Raw genomic sequence first — 19,964 nt, 5'->3', positions numbered from 1 at the left:
TGAAATTAAGCATATACAATCCAAAATGGCATACAAAAGTTATTCAAAAGTTGATACATGTACGGTTTGTCAAATCGAAAGAGAAAACGGACCCAAAACTACATTTAGGGTTTCAATCAATGAGCTATACAAAAGATATGTCAATCTAGCTCAATTCGGCAACCAACTATCAAATCCAGTCCAAAAGTATTTATTTTCCTATAAGGAAAACAAAAGGGACAGAGTGAGCTTACGCCCAGTGGTATACTATCACTCAAGCAACCAAGTTATATAGGCATAAAGCGGTCAAGAAAGAAAAAAACCAAGATCACACATTAACAAGATGGGTAAAAGGATACGGACGGCTCTCAAGATCCCCTTTCCTCGCTCGTACTCTTGATCGGACTTCATTGATAGTTGAAGTGGAGAGTTTTCCTTTCTTTCTTCCTTGGAGAGAGCCGGCTTCAAGGTGCTTGAAATGGAGATGATTTTGGTAATTTTTTGGTTTATTTGGTCAATTGGTAAAAAAGTGAATAGTAGTCAAAATGTAAGGTTTAATCATATTGGAGACATCTTTAGCCCGAAGAAAGATGCTGTTGGAGACAGCAACTACAACAAAAAAGGTGGGGCAGGGGCAGATGGAGACATAAAAAAAGGTGATGGCACCAGTGCTTTTTCAAAATTGCCAGTGCATGTATTCTCATTTGCTGGAAAGTCAGATGAAAAAAGTTCTCCTAAAAGGGGTTCTGTGAGAAAGAAAAGAGCTAATAAAACTTCACAATATAGAGGGTCTGATGTGATTCAGGAAATTACACCACTTGTTTCATTTCAAAGGCCATCAGAAGTTGAAGATGTAAGCATTGAAAAGGGACCAGTTTCATCTCAAGGGCCATCAGAAGATGAAGCTATAAACATTGAAAAATCACCTGCAATATTTAGAGAATCAGATTGGAGAGAAGAAGACGAAATGTTAGGGAATGTTGAGGTGACTGAAGAGGATTAGCAAGAACCTGTGGTTCCGGATGAAGAGTTGCTGGACAAATTTAGATCTGGTAGTGGAGAAGAAGATGACTGCCTTGGCCTTAATCTTGAAGTTGAGTTTAGGAAGCCACACTTTGAGCTAAAAGTGGGGCAGAAGTTTACTAATTTTAGAGTGTTTAGATCTGTGTTGTGTGAATGGCTCGTAAAAGAGAGTTATGAAGTTACTTGGGTGAAAAACTATTCCAAGAAAATTATTGTCAACTGTGCAAAAGGTTGTAGTTGGAGGATTCGGGCAACACCAATTCAAGATGAATCAACCTTCAAAATAAAGTCACTGAAGGGTGAGCATGTGTGTGCTCGAGAATATCAAAATAAGCATGCAACAGCCACATATCTGAGCAGCAAATATCAAGATAAGATCAGGGATAATCCAAAAGTTGATTTGATGGGGTTGAAGAATGACATAAGAAGAAATTTAATGATCAATGTGTCAATTGCTAAGGTTGGTAGAGCTAAGCGTAAGGCAAAGGATATGATGCTTGGCACAGAAATGGAGCAGTATCAAAAACTCTGGAGTTATGCCATCACCGTTCGAGACACAAATGTTGGAAGTACTATAAAAATTCAGATTGACAAACCACCTGATGGTTCAACGGGTATATTTCAAAGGTTATATTATTGCTTGCATGCCTGCAAGAAGGGTTTTCTTGATGGTTGTAGACCAATAATTGGTCTAGATGGCTGTTTTCTTAAGACAACATTTGGTGGACAATTATTGTCAGCACTTGGCAGAGATGGCAACGATAACATGGTGCTAATAGCAATTACAGTGGTAGAGGTAGAGCGGTATGACTCCTGGAAATGATTTTTGGAGTTGCTAATGGCTGATTTAGGCATGGGAAGAGATAACATTCCTTAGACCTTTATCTCAGATAGACAGAAAGGGCTTGTGCATGCCGTCAATGAAGTGTTTCCATATTCAAAACATAGATTTTGTTTGAGACATATGTACCAGAATTTTAACCAAATGTTCAAAGGAAAGGAAATGAAAGACATGTTTTGCGCTTCTGCAAGTGCTGGCAATGAAAAGGAATGGAAAGTGGCAATGATTGAACTAGAAAATGCAAACAAAGAAGCTGCTGACTGGTTGAGCAGAATTCCATCAACTCTTTGGAGTAGATCACATTTTACTAGAAGTAGTAAATATGACATTCTGGTAAACAATCTAAATGAGTCATTCAACAACTACATATTAGAAGCAAGAGAGTTACCTATCATTGGGATGCTTGAATGGATAAGGAGGAGATTGATGCAGAGAATTCAAACAAAGAGATCTGGAATGCAAAAGTTTCAAGGAGAAATCTGTCCTAATATAGCAGAAAAAATTGACAAGAATCAGAGGTTGAGTAGGACATTTGTTGCGACCTGGGACGGGGGTCACAAGTATGAGGTTGACTGTGGTGTGAGAAAATGTGTAGCAGTAAACTTGAAAAATTGGACATGTACCTGTGGGTATTTTCAATTAACAGGTTATCCTTGTGCCCATGCATGTACTGCGATAGGAGTGTGTAGATTACCTATAAAAAATTATGTGCATACTTGCTACACTAGAGCTGAATATCTGAAAACATATGCACATACTATCACACCTGTTCCAAGTGATATTTATTGGAGAACTTGCGAAGAAGAGACCATAAACCCCTCTGTGGTTAGGAGAATGCCTAATAGACCAAAGAAACTGCACCGAAGCGCAAGATGAGCCTAAGAAGGGTCAAGTATCAACTAGAAAGGGTTTTGTGGTACATTGCAAGAGATGTTTTCAGCCACGGCATAACTCACGGACGTGCAAGAATCCCATTCACCCTAACTCCAAATTTTATAAGGTAATTTTCCTTATACGCTTAAATTTCATTGTTATAGGATCTGTATGTTTTAACAATGTTAAATGGCATTTATAGGCACCTGAAGCAAGCACAGCTGAATCCATTCAATCACAACCAATTGCTGAGTCGTCCATTCAACCACAGCCAATTAGTGAAGGAGCTGTTGGTACTTGAAGTACTACAAAGTCCAGCAAAAAGGATATGAAGGTGTACACTCAACCAAGCTTTTACATTTCATGAGTTACATAAAAACATAATTGTACTGGTATACATCTAAGTTCTCTTTTTATTTTAATTGCAGCCTGTGGATGGTACAAATATGAATGGAGGTAACAGGGCTGATGGCCCCACTGCAACAGTAAAAAGAGCCAGAGCTCCAACTGTTACTGATGTCCTGCGAAAGTTAAGGCCAAAGAGATCAAAAGCCTATGAAGGCTTAATTACCTGCCAGAATAGTGGCCTAGCCGTAGTTAGAATAGCTTTTGGAATATTTGTAGTTGCTGAATGAAATTGAACATTTGGTGAATCTATGTTCTGGGAACAGATTTTGGGTTGAAGTTCTTGGCAACCACTAAATTAATGTTATGTGATATGGCTGATGTGATGTTGTAGTTGCTGAATGAATCTGGAATCATTTGTTGTATATCTCTTCTGGGAACAGATTCTGTGAACAAATTTTGGTGTCTGTTATGTGAAATGGCAACTACATTTATTTTTGTCTTATTTTTCTGTCATCTATATAGGTTGTAGTTGCTGAATGAATCTGGAAACATTTGTTGTATATATGATAGCCCCACCTTCCCCTAAGGTGAACCAAAGGGGTTAGCGGACTGTCTGCCCAACTCTCGTCAGGACTAACGGTTCAGTTTAGAGCGATCTAATACGTTCTCGAACATACAAACGCGCGTAAACAAGTCAAAATCACAAAATAAAAAAAAACGAAATCGGAGCCGGTCATGGACAGTAACTGCCACGTCAGAATCCGGCAGCAAAAAAAAAATAATTTTGTTTCGTCGTTTGAAATCCGAATCTGTCCGAATTCTCACCCAACATCAATCAAACATTTATACGTTGAAATTAAGCATATACAATCCAAAATGGCATACAAAAGTTATTCAAAAGTTGATACATGTACGGTTTGTCAAATCGAAAGAGAAAACGGACCCAAAACTACATTTAGGGTTTCAATCAATGAGCTATACAAAAGATATGTCAATCTAGCTCAATTCGGCAACCAACTATCAAATCCAGTCCAAAAGTATTTATTTTCCTATAAGGAAAACAAAAGGGACAGAGTGAGCTTACGCCCAGTGGTATACTATCACTCAAGCAACCAAGTTATATAGGCATAAAGCGGTCAAGAAAGAAAAAAACCAAGATCACACATTAACAAGATGGGTAAAAGGATACGGACGGCTCTCAAGATCCCCTTTCCTCGCTCGTACTCTTGATCGGACTTCATTGATAGTTGAAGTGGAGAGTTTTCCTTTCTTTCTTCCTTGGAGAGAGCCGGCTTCAAGGTGCTTGAAATGGAGATGATTTTGGTAATTTTTTGGTTTATTTGGTCAATTGGTAAAAAAGTGAATAGTAGTCAAAATGTAAGGTTTAATCATATTGGAGACATCTTTAGCCCGAAGAAAGATGCTGTTGGAGACAGCAACTACAACAAAAAAGGTGGGGCAGGGGCAGATGGAGACATAAAAAAAGGTGATGGCACCAGTGCTTTTTCAAAATTGCCAGTGCATGTATTCTCATTTGCTGGAAAGTCAGATGAAAAAAGTTCTCCTAAAAGGGGTTCTGTGAGAAAGAAAAGAGCTAATAAAACTTCACAATATAGAGGGTCTGATGTGATTCAGGAAATTACACCACTTGTTTCATTTCAAAGGCCATCAGAAGTTGAAGATGTAAGCATTGAAAAGGGACCAGTTTCATCTCAAGGGCCATCAGAAGATGAAGCTATAAACATTGAAAAATCACCTGCAATATTTAGAGAATCAGATTGGAGAGAAGAAGACGAAATGTTAGGGAATGTTGAGGTGACTGAAGAGGATTAGCAAGAACCTGTGGTTCCGGATGAAGAGTTGCTGGACAAATTTAGATCTGGTAGTGGAGAAGAAGATGACTGCCTTGGCCTTAATCTTGAAGTTGAGTTTAGGAAGCCACACTTTGAGCTAAAAGTGGGGCAGAAGTTTACTAATTTTAGAGTGTTTAGATCTGTGTTGTGTGAATGGCTCGTAAAAGAGAGTTATGAAGTTACTTGGGTGAAAAACTATTCCAAGAAAATTATTGTCAACTGTGCAAAAGGTTGTAGTTGGAGGATTCGGGCAACACCAATTCAAGATGAATCAACCTTCAAAATAAAGTCACTGAAGGGTGAGCATGTGTGTGCTCGAGAATATCAAAATAAGCATGCAACAGCCACATATCTGAGCAGCAAATATCAAGATAAGATCAGGGATAATCCAAAAGTTGATTTGATGGGGTTGAAGAATGACATAAGAAGAAATTTAATGATCAATGTGTCAATTGCTAAGGTTGGTAGAGCTAAGCGTAAGGCAAAGGATATGATGCTTGGCACAGAAATGGAGCAGTATCAAAAACTCTGGAGTTATGCCATCACCGTTCGAGACACAAATGTTGGAAGTACTATAAAAATTCAGATTGACAAACCACCTGATGGTTCAACGGGTATATTTCAAAGGTTATATTATTGCTTGCATGCCTGCAAGAAGGGTTTTCTTGATGGTTGTAGACCAATAATTGGTCTAGATGGCTGTTTTCTTAAGACAACATTTGGTGGACAATTATTGTCAGCACTTGGCAGAGATGGCAACGATAACATGGTGCTAATAGCAATTACAGTGGTAGAGGTAGAGCGGTATGACTCCTGGAAATGATTTTTGGAGTTGCTAATGGCTGATTTAGGCATGGGAAGAGATAACATTCCTTAGACCTTTATCTCAGATAGACAGAAAGGGCTTGTGCATGCCGTCAATGAAGTGTTTCCATATTCAAAACATAGATTTTGTTTGAGACATATGTACCAGAATTTTAACCAAATGTTCAAAGGAAAGGAAATGAAAGACATGTTTTGCGCTTCTGCAAGTGCTGGCAATGAAAAGGAATGGAAAGTGGCAATGATTGAACTAGAAAATGCAAACAAAGAAGCTGCTGACTGGTTGAGCAGAATTCCATCAACTCTTTGGAGTAGATCACATTTTACTAGAAGTAGTAAATATGACATTCTGGTAAACAATCTAAATGAGTCATTCAACAACTACATATTAGAAGCAAGAGAGTTACCTATCATTGGGATGCTTGAATGGATAAGGAGGAGATTGATGCAGAGAATTCAAACAAAGAGATCTGGAATGCAAAAGTTTCAAGGAGAAATCTGTCCTAATATAGCAGAAAAAATTGACAAGAATCAGAGGTTGAGTAGGACATTTGTTGCGACCTGGGACGGGGGTCACAAGTATGAGGTTGACTGTGGTGTGAGAAAATGTGTAGCAGTAAACTTGAAAAATTGGACATGTACCTGTGGGTATTTTCAATTAACAGGTTATCCTTGTGCCCATGCATGTACTGCGATAGGAGTGTGTAGATTACCTATAAAAAATTATGTGCATACTTGCTACACTAGAGCTGAATATCTGAAAACATATGCACATACTATCACACCTGTTCCAAGTGATATTTATTGGAGAACTTGCGAAGAAGAGACCATAAACCCCTCTGTGGTTAGGAGAATGCCTAATAGACCAAAGAAACTGCACCGAAGCGCAAGATGAGCCTAAGAAGGGTCAAGTATCAACTAGAAAGGGTTTTGTGGTACATTGCAAGAGATGTTTTCAGCCACGGCATAACTCACGGACGTGCAAGAATCCCATTCACCCTAACTCCAAATTTTATAAGGTAATTTTCCTTATACGCTTAAATTTCATTGTTATAGGATCTGTATGTTTTAACAATGTTAAATGGCATTTATAGGCACCTGAAGCAAGCACAGCTGAATCCATTCAATCACAACCAATTGCTGAGTCGTCCATTCAACCACAGCCAATTAGTGAAGGAGCTGTTGGTACTTGAAGTACTACAAAGTCCAGCAAAAAGGATATGAAGGTGTACACTCAACCAAGCTTTTACATTTCATGAGTTACATAAAAACATAATTGTACTGGTATACATCTAAGTTCTCTTTTTATTTTAATTGCAGCCTGTGGATGGTACAAATATGAATGGAGGTAACAGGGCTGATGGCCCCACTGCAACAGTAAAAAGAGCCAGAGCTCCAACTGTTACTGATGTCCTGCGAAAGTTAAGGCCAAAGAGATCAAAAGCCTATGAAGGCTTAATTACCTGCCAGAATAGTGGCCTAGCCGTAGTTAGAATAGCTTTTGGAATATTTGTAGTTGCTGAATGAAATTGAACATTTGGTGAATCTATGTTCTGGGAACAGATTTTGGGTTGAAGTTCTTGGCAACCACTAAATTAATGTTATGTGATATGGCTGATGTGATGTTGTAGTTGCTGAATGAATCTGGAATCATTTGTTGTATATCTCTTCTGGGAACAGATTCTGTGAACAAATTTTGGTGTCTGTTATGTGAAATGGCAACTACATTTATTTTTGTCTTATTTTTCTGTCATCTATATAGGTTGTAGTTGCTGAATGAATCTGGAAACATTTGTTGTATATATGATAGCCCCACCTTCCCCTAAGGTGAACCAAAGGGGTTAGCGGACTGTCTGCCCAACTCTCGTCAGGACTAACGGTTCAGTTTAGAGCGATCTAATACGTTCTCGAACATACAAACGCGCGTAAACAAGTCAAAATCACAAAATAAAAAAAAACGAAATCGGAGCCGGTCATGGACAGTAACTGCCACGTCAGAATCCGGCAGCAAAAAAAAAATAATTTTGTTTCGTCGTTTGAAATCCGAATCTGTCCGAATTCTCACCCAACATCAATCAAACATTTATACGTTGAAATTAAGCATATACAATCCAAAATGGCATACAAAAGTTATTCAAAAGTTGATACATGTACGGTTTGTCAAATCGAAAGAGAAAACGGACCCAAAACTACATTTAGGGTTTCAATCAATGAGCTATACAAAAGATATGTCAATCTAGCTCAATTCGGCAACCAACTATCAAATCCAGTCCAAAAGTATTTATTTTCCTATAAGGAAAACAAAAGGGACAGAGTGAGCTTACGCCCAGTGGTATACTATCACTCAAGCAACCAAGTTATATAGGCATAAAGCGGTCAAGAAAGAAAAAAACCAAGATCACACATTAACAAGATGGGTAAAAGGATACGGACGGCTCTCAAGATCCCCTTTCCTCGCTCGTACTCTTGATCGGACTTCATTGATAGTTGAAGTGGAGAGTTTTCCTTTCTTTCTTCCTTGGAGAGAGCCGGCTTCAAGGTGCTTGAAATGGAGATGATTTTGGTAATTTTTTGGTTTATTTGGTCAATTGGTAAAAAAGTGAATAGTAGTCAAAATGTAAGGTTTAATCATATTGGAGACATCTTTAGCCCGAAGAAAGATGCTGTTGGAGACAGCAACTACAACAAAAAAGGTGGGGCAGGGGCAGATGGAGACATAAAAAAAGGTGATGGCACCAGTGCTTTTTCAAAATTGCCAGTGCATGTATTCTCATTTGCTGGAAAGTCAGATGAAAAAAGTTCTCCTAAAAGGGGTTCTGTGAGAAAGAAAAGAGCTAATAAAACTTCACAATATAGAGGGTCTGATGTGATTCAGGAAATTACACCACTTGTTTCATTTCAAAGGCCATCAGAAGTTGAAGATGTAAGCATTGAAAAGGGACCAGTTTCATCTCAAGGGCCATCAGAAGATGAAGCTATAAACATTGAAAAATCACCTGCAATATTTAGAGAATCAGATTGGAGAGAAGAAGACGAAATGTTAGGGAATGTTGAGGTGACTGAAGAGGATTAGCAAGAACCTGTGGTTCCGGATGAAGAGTTGCTGGACAAATTTAGATCTGGTAGTGGAGAAGAAGATGACTGCCTTGGCCTTAATCTTGAAGTTGAGTTTAGGAAGCCACACTTTGAGCTAAAAGTGGGGCAGAAGTTTACTAATTTTAGAGTGTTTAGATCTGTGTTGTGTGAATGGCTCGTAAAAGAGAGTTATGAAGTTACTTGGGTGAAAAACTATTCCAAGAAAATTATTGTCAACTGTGCAAAAGGTTGTAGTTGGAGGATTCGGGCAACACCAATTCAAGATGAATCAACCTTCAAAATAAAGTCACTGAAGGGTGAGCATGTGTGTGCTCGAGAATATCAAAATAAGCATGCAACAGCCACATATCTGAGCAGCAAATATCAAGATAAGATCAGGGATAATCCAAAAGTTGATTTGATGGGGTTGAAGAATGACATAAGAAGAAATTTAATGATCAATGTGTCAATTGCTAAGGTTGGTAGAGCTAAGCGTAAGGCAAAGGATATGATGCTTGGCACAGAAATGGAGCAGTATCAAAAACTCTGGAGTTATGCCATCACCGTTCGAGACACAAATGTTGGAAGTACTATAAAAATTCAGATTGACAAACCACCTGATGGTTCAACGGGTATATTTCAAAGGTTATATTATTGCTTGCATGCCTGCAAGAAGGGTTTTCTTGATGGTTGTAGACCAATAATTGGTCTAGATGGCTGTTTTCTTAAGACAACATTTGGTGGACAATTATTGTCAGCACTTGGCAGAGATGGCAACGATAACATGGTGCTAATAGCAATTACAGTGGTAGAGGTAGAGCGGTATGACTCCTGGAAATGATTTTTGGAGTTGCTAATGGCTGATTTAGGCATGGGAAGAGATAACATTCCTTAGACCTTTATCTCAGATAGACAGAAAGGGCTTGTGCATGCCGTCAATGAAGTGTTTCCATATTCAAAACATAGATTTTGTTTGAGACATATGTACCAGAATTTTAACCAAATGTTCAAAGGAAAGGAAATGAAAGACATGTTTTGCGCTTCTGCAAGTGCTGGCAATGAAAAGGAATGGAAAGTGGCAATGATTGAACTAGAAAATGCAAACAAAGAAGCTGCTGACTGGTTGAGCAGAATTCCATCAACTCTTTGGAGTAGATCACATTTTACTAGAAGTAGTAAATATGACATTCTGGTAAACAATCTAAATGAGTCATTCAACAACTACATATTAGAAGCAAGAGAGTTACCTATCATTGGGATGCTTGAATGGATAAGGAGGAGATTGATGCAGAGAATTCAAACAAAGAGATCTGGAATGCAAAAGTTTCAAGGAGAAATCTGTCCTAATATAGCAGAAAAAATTGACAAGAATCAGAGGTTGAGTAGGACATTTGTTGCGACCTGGGACGGGGGTCACAAGTATGAGGTTGACTGTGGTGTGAGAAAATGTGTAGCAGTAAACTTGAAAAATTGGACATGTACCTGTGGGTATTTTCAATTAACAGGTTATCCTTGTGCCCATGCATGTACTGCGATAGGAGTGTGTAGATTACCTATAAAAAATTATGTGCATACTTGCTACACTAGAGCTGAATATCTGAAAACATATGCACATACTATCACACCTGTTCCAAGTGATATTTATTGGAGAACTTGCGAAGAAGAGACCATAAACCCCTCTGTGGTTAGGAGAATGCCTAATAGACCAAAGAAACTGCACCGAAGCGCAAGATGAGCCTAAGAAGGGTCAAGTATCAACTAGAAAGGGTTTTGTGGTACATTGCAAGAGATGTTTTCAGCCACGGCATAACTCACGGACGTGCAAGAATCCCATTCACCCTAACTCCAAATTTTATAAGGTAATTTTCCTTATACGCTTAAATTTCATTGTTATAGGATCTGTATGTTTTAACAATGTTAAATGGCATTTATAGGCACCTGAAGCAAGCACAGCTGAATCCATTCAATCACAACCAATTGCTGAGTCGTCCATTCAACCACAGCCAATTAGTGAAGGAGCTGTTGGTACTTGAAGTACTACAAAGTCCAGCAAAAAGGATATGAAGGTGTACACTCAACCAAGCTTTTACATTTCATGAGTTACATAAAAACATAATTGTACTGGTATACATCTAAGTTCTCTTTTTATTTTAATTGCAGCCTGTGGATGGTACAAATATGAATGGAGGTAACAGGGCTGATGGCCCCACTGCAACAGTAAAAAGAGCCAGAGCTCCAACTGTTACTGATGTCCTGCGAAAGTTAAGGCCAAAGAGATCAAAAGCCTATGAAGGCTTAATTACCTGCCAGAATAGTGGCCTAGCCGTAGTTAGAATAGCTTTTGGAATATTTGTAGTTGCTGAATGAAATTGAACATTTGGTGAATCTATGTTCTGGGAACAGATTTTGGGTTGAAGTTCTTGGCAACCACTAAATTAATGTTATGTGATATGGCTGATGTGATGTTGTAGTTGCTGAATGAATCTGGAATCATTTGTTGTATATCTCTTCTGGGAACAGATTCTGTGAACAAATTTTGGTGTCTGTTATGTGAAATGGCAACTACATTTATTTTTGTCTTATTTTTCTGTCATCTATATAGGTTGTAGTTGCTGAATGAATCTGGAAACATTTGTTGTATATATGATAGCCCCACCTTCCCCTAAGGTGAACCAAAGGGGTTAGCGGACTGTCTGCCCAACTCTCGTCAGGACTAACGGTTCAGTTTAGAGCGATCTAATACGTTCTCGAACATACAAACGCGCGTAAACAAGTCAAAATCACAAAATAAAAAAAAACGAAATCGGAGCCGGTCATGGACAGTAACTGCCACGTCAGAATCCGGCAGCAAAAAAAAAATAATTTTGTTTCGTCGTTTGAAATCCGAATCTGTCCGAATTCTCACCCAACATCAATCAAACATTTATACGTTGAAATTAAGCATATACAATCCAAAATGGCATACAAAAGTTATTCAAAAGTTGATACATGTACGGTTTGTCAAATCGAAAGAGAAAACGGACCCAAAACTACATTTAGGGTTTCAATCAATGAGCTATACAAAAGATATGTCAATCTAGCTCAATTCGGCAACCAACTATCAAATCCAGTCCAAAAGTATTTATTTTCCTATAAGGAAAACAAAAGGGACAGAGTGAGCTTACGCCCAGTGGTATACTATCACTCAAGCAACCAAGTTATATAGGCATAAAGCGGTCAAGAAAGAAAAAAACCAAGATCACACATTAACAAGATGGGTAAAAGGATACGGACGGCTCTCAAGATCCCCTTTCCTCGCTCGTACTCTTGATCGGACTTCATTGATAGTTGAAGTGGAGAGTTTTCCTTTCTTTCTTCCTTGGAGAGAGCCGGCTTCAAGGTGCTTGAAATGGAGATGATTTTGGTAATTTTTTGGTTTATTTGGTCAATTGGTAAAAAAGTGAATAGTAGTCAAAATGTAAGGTTTAATCATATTGGAGACATCTTTAGCCCGAAGAAAGATGCTGTTGGAGACAGCAACTACAACAAAAAAGGTGGGGCAGGGGCAGATGGAGACATAAAAAAAGGTGATGGCACCAGTGCTTTTTCAAAATTGCCAGTGCATGTATTCTCATTTGCTGGAAAGTCAGATGAAAAAAGTTCTCCTAAAAGGGGTTCTGTGAGAAAGAAAAGAGCTAATAAAACTTCACAATATAGAGGGTCTGATGTGATTCAGGAAATTACACCACTTGTTTCATTTCAAAGGCCATCAGAAGTTGAAGATGTAAGCATTGAAAAGGGACCAGTTTCATCTCAAGGGCCATCAGAAGATGAAGCTATAAACATTGAAAAATCACCTGCAATATTTAGAGAATCAGATTGGAGAGAAGAAGACGAAATGTTAGGGAATGTTGAGGTGACTGAAGAGGATTAGCAAGAACCTGTGGTTCCGGATGAAGAGTTGCTGGACAAATTTAGATCTGGTAGTGGAGAAGAAGATGACTGCCTTGGCCTTAATCTTGAAGTTGAGTTTAGGAAGCCACACTTTGAGCTAAAAGTGGGGCAGAAGTTTACTAATTTTAGAGTGTTTAGATCTGTGTTGTGTGAATGGCTCGTAAAAGAGAGTTATGAAGTTACTTGGGTGAAAAACTATTCCAAGAAAATTATTGTCAACTGTGCAAAAGGTTGTAGTTGGAGGATTCGGGCAACACCAATTCAAGATGAATCAACCTTCAAAATAAAGTCACTGAAGGGTGAGCATGTGTGTGCTCGAGAATATCAAAATAAGCATGCAACAGCCACATATCTGAGCAGCAAATATCAAGATAAGATCAGGGATAATCCAAAAGTTGATTTGATGGGGTTGAAGAATGACATAAGAAGAAATTTAATGATCAATGTGTCAATTGCTAAGGTTGGTAGAGCTAAGCGTAAGGCAAAGGATATGATGCTTGGCACAGAAATGGAGCAGTATCAAAAACTCTGGAGTTATGCCATCACCGTTCGAGACACAAATGTTGGAAGTACTATAAAAATTCAGATTGACAAACCACCTGATGGTTCAACGGGTATATTTCAAAGGTTATATTATTGCTTGCATGCCTGCAAGAAGGGTTTTCTTGATGGTTGTAGACCAATAATTGGTCTAGATGGCTGTTTTCTTAAGACAACATTTGGTGGACAATTATTGTCAGCACTTGGCAGAGATGGCAACGATAACATGGTGCTAATAGCAATTACAGTGGTAGAGGTAGAGCGGTATGACTCCTGGAAATGATTTTTGGAGTTGCTAATGGCTGATTTAGGCATGGGAAGAGATAACATTCCTTAGACCTTTATCTCAGATAGACAGAAAGGGCTTGTGCATGCCGTCAATGAAGTGTTTCCATATTCAAAACATAGATTTTGTTTGAGACATATGTACCAGAATTTTAACCAAATGTTCAAAGGAAAGGAAATGAAAGACATGTTTTGCGCTTCTGCAAGTGCTGGCAATGAAAAGGAATGGAAAGTGGCAATGATTGAACTAGAAAATGCAAACAAAGAAGCTGCTGACTGGTTGAGCAGAATTCCATCAACTCTTTGGAGTAGATCACATTTTACTAGAAGTAGTAAATATGACATTCTGGTAAACAATCTAAATGAGTCATTCAACAACTACATATTAGAAGCAAGAGAGTTACCTATCATTGGGATGCTTGAATGGATAAGGAGGAGATTGATGCAGAGAATTCAAACAAAGAGATCTGGAATGCAAAAGTTTCAAGGAGAAATCTGTCCTAATATAGCAGAAAAAATTGACAAGAATCAGAGGTTGAGTAGGACATTTGTTGCGACCTGGGACGGGGGTCACAAGTATGAGGTTGACTGTGGTGTGAGAAAATGTGTAGCAGTAAACTTGAAAAATTGGACATGTACCTGTGGGTATTTTCAATTAACAGGTTATCCTTGTGCCCATGCATGTACTGCGATAGGAGTGTGTAGATTACCTATAAAAAATTATGTGCATACTTGCTACACTAGAGCTGAATATCTGAAAACATATGCACATACTATCACACCTGTTCCAAGTGATATTTATTGGAGAACTTGCGAAGAAGAGACCATAAACCCCTCTGTGGTTAGGAGAATGCCTAATAGACCAAAGAAACTGCACCGAAGCGCAAGATGAGCCTAAGAAGGGTCAAGTATCAACTAGAAAGGGTTTTGTGGTACATTGCAAGAGATGTTTTCAGCCACGGCATAACTCACGGACGTGCAAGAATCCCATTCACCCTAACTCCAAATTTTATAAGGTAATTTTCCTTATACGCTTAAATTTCATTGTTATAGGATCTGTATGTTTTAACAATGTTAAATGGCATTTATAGGCACCTGAAGCAAGCACAGCTGAATCCATTCAATCACAACCAATTGCTGAGTCGTCCATTCAACCACAGCCAATTAGTGAAGGAGCTGTTGGTACTTGAAGTACTACAAAGTCCAGCAAAAAGGATATGAAGGTGTACACTCAACCAAGCTTTTACATTTCATGAGTTACATAAAAACATAATTGTACTGGTATACATCTAAGTTCTCTTTTTATTTTAATTGCAGCCTGTGGATGGTACAAATATGAATGGAGGTAACAGGGCTGATGGCCCCACTGCAACAGTAAAAAGAGCCAGAGCTCCAACTGTTACTGATGTCCTGCGAAAGTTAAGGCCAAAGAGATCAAAAGCCTATGAAGGCTTAATTACCTGCCAGAATAGTGGCCTAGCCGTAGTTAGAATAGCTTTTGGAATATTTGTAGTTGCTGAATGAAATTGAACATTTGGTGAATCTATGTTCTGGGAACAGATTTTGGGTTGAAGTTCTTGGCAACCACTAAATTAATGTTATGTGATATGGCTGATGTGATGTTGTAGTTGCTGAATGAATCTGGAATCATTTGTTGTATATCTCTTCTGGGAACAGATTCTGTGAACAAATTTTGGTGTCTGTTATGTGAAATGGCAACTACATTTATTTTTGTCTTATTTTTCTGTCATCTATATAGGTTGTAGTTGCTGAATGAATCTGGAAACATTTGTTGTATATATGATAGCCCCACCTTCCCCTAAGGTGAACCAAAGGGGTTAGCGGACTGTCTGCCCAACTCTCGTCAGGACTAACGGTTCAGTTTAGAGCGATCTAATACGTTCTCGAACATACAAACGCGCGTAAACAAGTCAAAATCACAAAATAAAAAAAAACGAAATCGGAGCCGGTCATGGACAGTAACTGCCACGTCAGAATCCGGCAGCAAAAAAAAAATAATTTTGTTTCGTCGTTTGAAATCCGAATCTGTCCGAATTCTCACCCAACATCAATCAAACATTTATACGTTGAAATTAAGCATATACAATCCAAAATGGCATACAAAAGTTATTCAAAAGTTGATACATGTACGGTTTGTCAAATCGAAAGAGAAAACGGACCCAAAACTACATTTAGGGTTTCAATCAATGAGCTATACAAAAGATATGTCAATCTAGCTCAATTCGGCAACCAACTATCAAATCCAGTCCAAAAGTATTTATTTTCCTATAAGGAAAACAAAAGGGACAGAGTGAGCTTACGCCCAGTGGTATACTATCACTCAAGCAACCAAGTTATATAGGCATAAAGCGGTCAAGAAAGAAAAAAACCAAGATCACACATTAACAAGATGGGTAAAAGGATACGGACGGCTCTCAAGATCCCCTTTCCTCGCTCGTACTCTTGATCGGACTTCATTGATAGTTGAAGTGGAGAGTTTTCCTTTCTTTCTTCCTTGGAGAGAGCCGGCTTCAAGGTGCTTGAAATGGAGATGATTTTGGTAATTTTTTGGTTTATTTGGTCAATTGGTAAAAAAGTGAATAGTAGTCAAAATGTAAGGTTTAATCATATTGGAGACATCTTTAGCCCGAAGAAAGATGCTGTTGGAGACAGCAACTACAACAAAAAAGGTGGGGCAGGGGCAGATGGAGACATAAAAAAAGGTGATGGCACCAGTGCTTTTTCAAAATTGCCAGTGCATGTATTCTCATTTGCTGGAAAGTCAGATGAAAAAAGTTCTCCTAAAAGGGGTTCTGTGAGAAAGAAAAGAGCTAATAAAACTTCACAATATAGAGGGTCTGATGTGATTCAGGAAATTACACCACTTGTTTCATTTCAAAGGCCATCAGAAGTTGAAGATGTAAGCATTGAAAAGGGACCAGTTTCATCTCAAGGGCCATCAGAAGATGAAGCTATAAACATTGAAAAATCACCTGCAATATTTAGAGAATCAGATTGGAGAGAAGAAGACGAAATGTTAGGGAATGTTGAGGTGACTGAAGAGGATTAGCAAGAACCTGTGGTTCCGGATGAAGAGTTGCTGGACAAATTTAGATCTGGTAGTGGAGAAGAAGATGACTGCCTTGGCCTTAATCTTGAAGTTGAGTTTAGGAAGCCACACTTTGAGCTAAAAGTGGGGCAGAAGTTTACTAATTTTAGAGTGTTTAGATCTGTGTTGTGTGAATGGCTCGTAAAAGAGAGTTATGAAGTTACTTGGGTGAAAAACTATTCCAAGAAAATTATTGTCAACTGTGCAAAAGGTTGTAGTTGGAGGATTCGGGCAACACCAATTCAAGATGAATCAACCTTCAAAATAAAGTCACTGAAGGGTGAGCATGTGTGTGCTCGAGAATATCAAAATAAGCATGCAACAGCCACATATCTGAGCAGCAAATATCAAGATAAGATCAGGGATAATCCAAAAGTTGATTTGATGGGGTTGAAGAATGACATAAGAAGAAATTTAATGATCAATGTGTCAATTGCTAAGGTTGGTAGAGCTAAGCGTAAGGCAAAGGATATGATGCTTGGCACAGAAATGGAGCAGTATCAAAAACTCTGGAGTTATGCCATCACCGTTCGAGACACAAATGTTGGAAGTACTATAAAAATTCAGATTGACAAACCACCTGATGGTTCAACGGGTATATTTCAAAGGTTATATTATTGCTTGCATGCCTGCAAGAAGGGTTTTCTTGATGGTTGTAGACCAATAATTGGTCTAGATGGCTGTTTTCTTAAGACAACATTTGGTGGACAATTATTGTCAGCACTTGGCAGAGATGGCAACGATAACATGGTGCTAATAGCAATTACAGTGGTAGAGGTAGAGCGGTATGACTCCTGGAAATGATTTTTGGAGTTGCTAATGGCTGATTTAGGCATGGGAAGAGATAACATTCCTTAGACCTTTATCTCAGATAGACAGAAAGGGCTTGTGCATGCCGTCAATGAAGTGTTTCCATATTCAAAACATAGATTTTGTTTGAGACATATGTACCAGAATTTTAACCAAATGTTCAAAGGAAAGGAAATGAAAGACATGTTTTGCGCTTCTGCAAGTGCTGGCAATGAAAAGGAATGGAAAGTGGCAATGATTGAACTAGAAAATGCAAACAAAGAAGCTGCTGACTGGTTGAGCAGAATTCCATCAACTCTTTGGAGTAGATCACATTTTACTAGAAGTAGTAAATATGACATTCTGGTAAACAATCTAAATGAGTCATTCAACAACTACATATTAGAAGCAAGAGAGTTACCTATCATTGGGATGCTTGAATGGATAAGGAGGAGATTGATGCAGAGAATTCAAACAAAGAGATCTGGAATGCAAAAGTTTCAAGGAGAAATCTGTCCTAATATAGCAGAAAAAATTGACAAGAATCAGAGGTTGAGTAGGACATTTGTTGCGACCTGGGACGGGGGTCACAAGTATGAGGTTGACTGTGGTGTGAGAAAATGTGTAGCAGTAAACTTGAAAAATTGGACATGTACCTGTGGGTATTTTCAATTAACAGGTTATCCTTGTGCCCATGCATGTACTGCGATAGGAGTGTGTAGATTACCTATAAAAAATTATGTGCATACTTGCTACACTAGAGCTGAATATCTGAAAACATATGCACATACTATCACACCTGTTCCAAGTGATATTTATTGGAGAACTTGCGAAGAAGAGACCATAAACCCCTCTGTGGTTAGGAGAATGCCTAATAGACCAAAGAAACTGCACCGAAGCGCAAGATGAGCCTAAGAAGGGTCAAGTATCAACTAGAAAGGGTTTTGTGGTACATTGCAAGAGATGTTTTCAGCCACGGCATAACTCACGGACGTGCAAGAATCCCATTCACCCTAACTCCAAATTTTATAAGGTAATTTTCCTTATACGCTTAAATTTCATTGTTATAGGATCTGTATGTTTTAACAATGTTAAATGGCATTTATAGGCACCTGAAGCAAGCACAGCTGAATCCATTCAATCACAACCAATTGCTGAGTCGTCCATTCAACCACAGCCAATTAGTGAAGGAGCTGTTGGTACTTGAAGTACTACAAAGTCCAGCAAAAAGGATATGAAGGTGTACACTCAACCAAGCTTTTACATTTCATGAGTTACATAAAAACATAATTGTACTGGTATACATCTAAGTTCTCTTTTTATTTTAATTGCAGCCTGTGGATGGTACAAATATGAATGGAGGTAACAGGGCTGATGGCCCCACTGCAACAGTAAAAAGAGCCAGAGCTCCAACTGTTACTGATGTCCTGCGAAAGTTAAGGCCAAAGAGATCAAAAGCCTATGAAGGCTTAATTACCTGCCAGAATAGTGGCCTAGCCGTAGTTAGAATAGCTTTTGGAATATTTGTAGTTGCTGAATGAAATTGAACATTTGGTGAATCTATGTTCTGGGAACAGATTTTGGGTTGAAGTTCTTGGCAACCACTAAATTAATGTTATGTGATATGGCTGATGTGATGTTGTAGTTGCTGAATGAATCTGGAATCATTTGTTGTATATCTCTTCTGGGAACAGATTCTGTGAACAAATTTTGGTGTCTGTTATGTGAAATGGCAACTACATTTATTTTTGTCTTATTTTTCTGTCATCTATATAGGTTGTAGTTGCTGAATGAATCTGGAAACATTTGTTGTATATATGATAGCCCCACCTTCCCCTAAGGTGAACCAAAGGGGTTAGCGGACTGTCTGCCCAACTCTCGTCAGGACTAACGGTTCAGTTTAGAGCGATCTAATACGTTCTCGAACATACAAACGCGCGTAAACAAGTCAAAATCACAAAATAAAAAAAAACGAAATCGGAGCCGGTCATGGACAGTAACTGCCACGTCAGAATCCGGCAGCAAAAAAAAAATAATTTTGTTTCGTCGTTTGAAATCCGAATCTGTCCGAATTCTCACCCAACATCAATCAAACATTTATACGTTGAAATTAAGCATATACAATCCAAAATGGCATACAAAAGTTATTCAAAAGTTGATACATGTACGGTTTGTCAAATCGAAAGAGAAAACGGACCCAAAACTACATTTAGGGTTTCAATCAATGAGCTATACAAAAGATATGTCAATCTAGCTCAATTCGGCAACCAACTATCAAATCCAGTCCAAAAGTATTTATTTTCCTATAAGGAAAACAAAAGGGACAGAGTGAGCTTACGCCCAGTGGTATACTATCACTCAAGCAACCAAGTTATATAGGCATAAAGCGGTCAAGAAAGAAAAAAACCAAGATCACACATTAACAAGATGGGTAAAAGGATACGGACGGCTCTCAAGATCCCCTTTCCTCGCTCGTACTCTTGATCGGACTTCA

The 19,964-nt window shown here is 38.5% G+C and overlaps 5 long non-coding RNA genes across 5 annotated transcripts; all 5 read left to right on the top strand.

Moving 5' to 3' along the window:
- The first annotated feature begins 570 nt into the window (after positions 1-570).
- LOC140038664 (uncharacterized) lies at positions 571-3,555 on the top strand. The gene is made up of 3 exons (XR_011842237.1): positions 571-2,843; positions 2,919-3,050; positions 3,145-3,555. It is a non-coding gene; the product is annotated as an uncharacterized lncRNA (long non-coding RNA).
- A 930-nt stretch (positions 3,556-4,485) lies between these two features.
- LOC140038663 (uncharacterized) lies at positions 4,486-7,470 on the top strand. The gene is made up of 3 exons (XR_011842236.1): positions 4,486-6,758; positions 6,834-6,965; positions 7,060-7,470. It is a non-coding gene; the product is annotated as an uncharacterized lncRNA (long non-coding RNA).
- Positions 7,471-8,400: 930 nt separating this feature from the next.
- LOC140038662 (uncharacterized) lies at positions 8,401-11,385 on the top strand. Its single transcript, XR_011842235.1, has 3 exons — positions 8,401-10,673; positions 10,749-10,880; positions 10,975-11,385. It is a non-coding gene; the product is annotated as an uncharacterized lncRNA (long non-coding RNA).
- Positions 11,386-12,315: 930 nt separating this feature from the next.
- LOC140038661 (uncharacterized) lies at positions 12,316-15,300 on the top strand. The gene is made up of 3 exons (XR_011842234.1): positions 12,316-14,588; positions 14,664-14,795; positions 14,890-15,300. It is a non-coding gene; the product is annotated as an uncharacterized lncRNA (long non-coding RNA).
- Positions 15,301-16,230: 930 nt separating this feature from the next.
- Positions 16,231-19,215, top strand: LOC140038660 (uncharacterized). Its single transcript, XR_011842233.1, has 3 exons — positions 16,231-18,503; positions 18,579-18,710; positions 18,805-19,215. It is a non-coding gene; the product is annotated as an uncharacterized lncRNA (long non-coding RNA).
- The last annotated feature ends 749 nt before the right edge of the window (positions 19,216-19,964 follow it).

Source organism: Coffea arabica, chromosome 3e, assembly GCF_036785885.1.
Source record: "Coffea arabica cultivar ET-39 chromosome 3e, Coffea Arabica ET-39 HiFi, whole genome shotgun sequence".
NCBI classification, from domain to species: Eukaryota; Viridiplantae; Streptophyta; class Magnoliopsida; order Gentianales; family Rubiaceae; genus Coffea; species Coffea arabica.
This window is presented reverse-complemented; position numbering and strand designations above follow the sequence as displayed.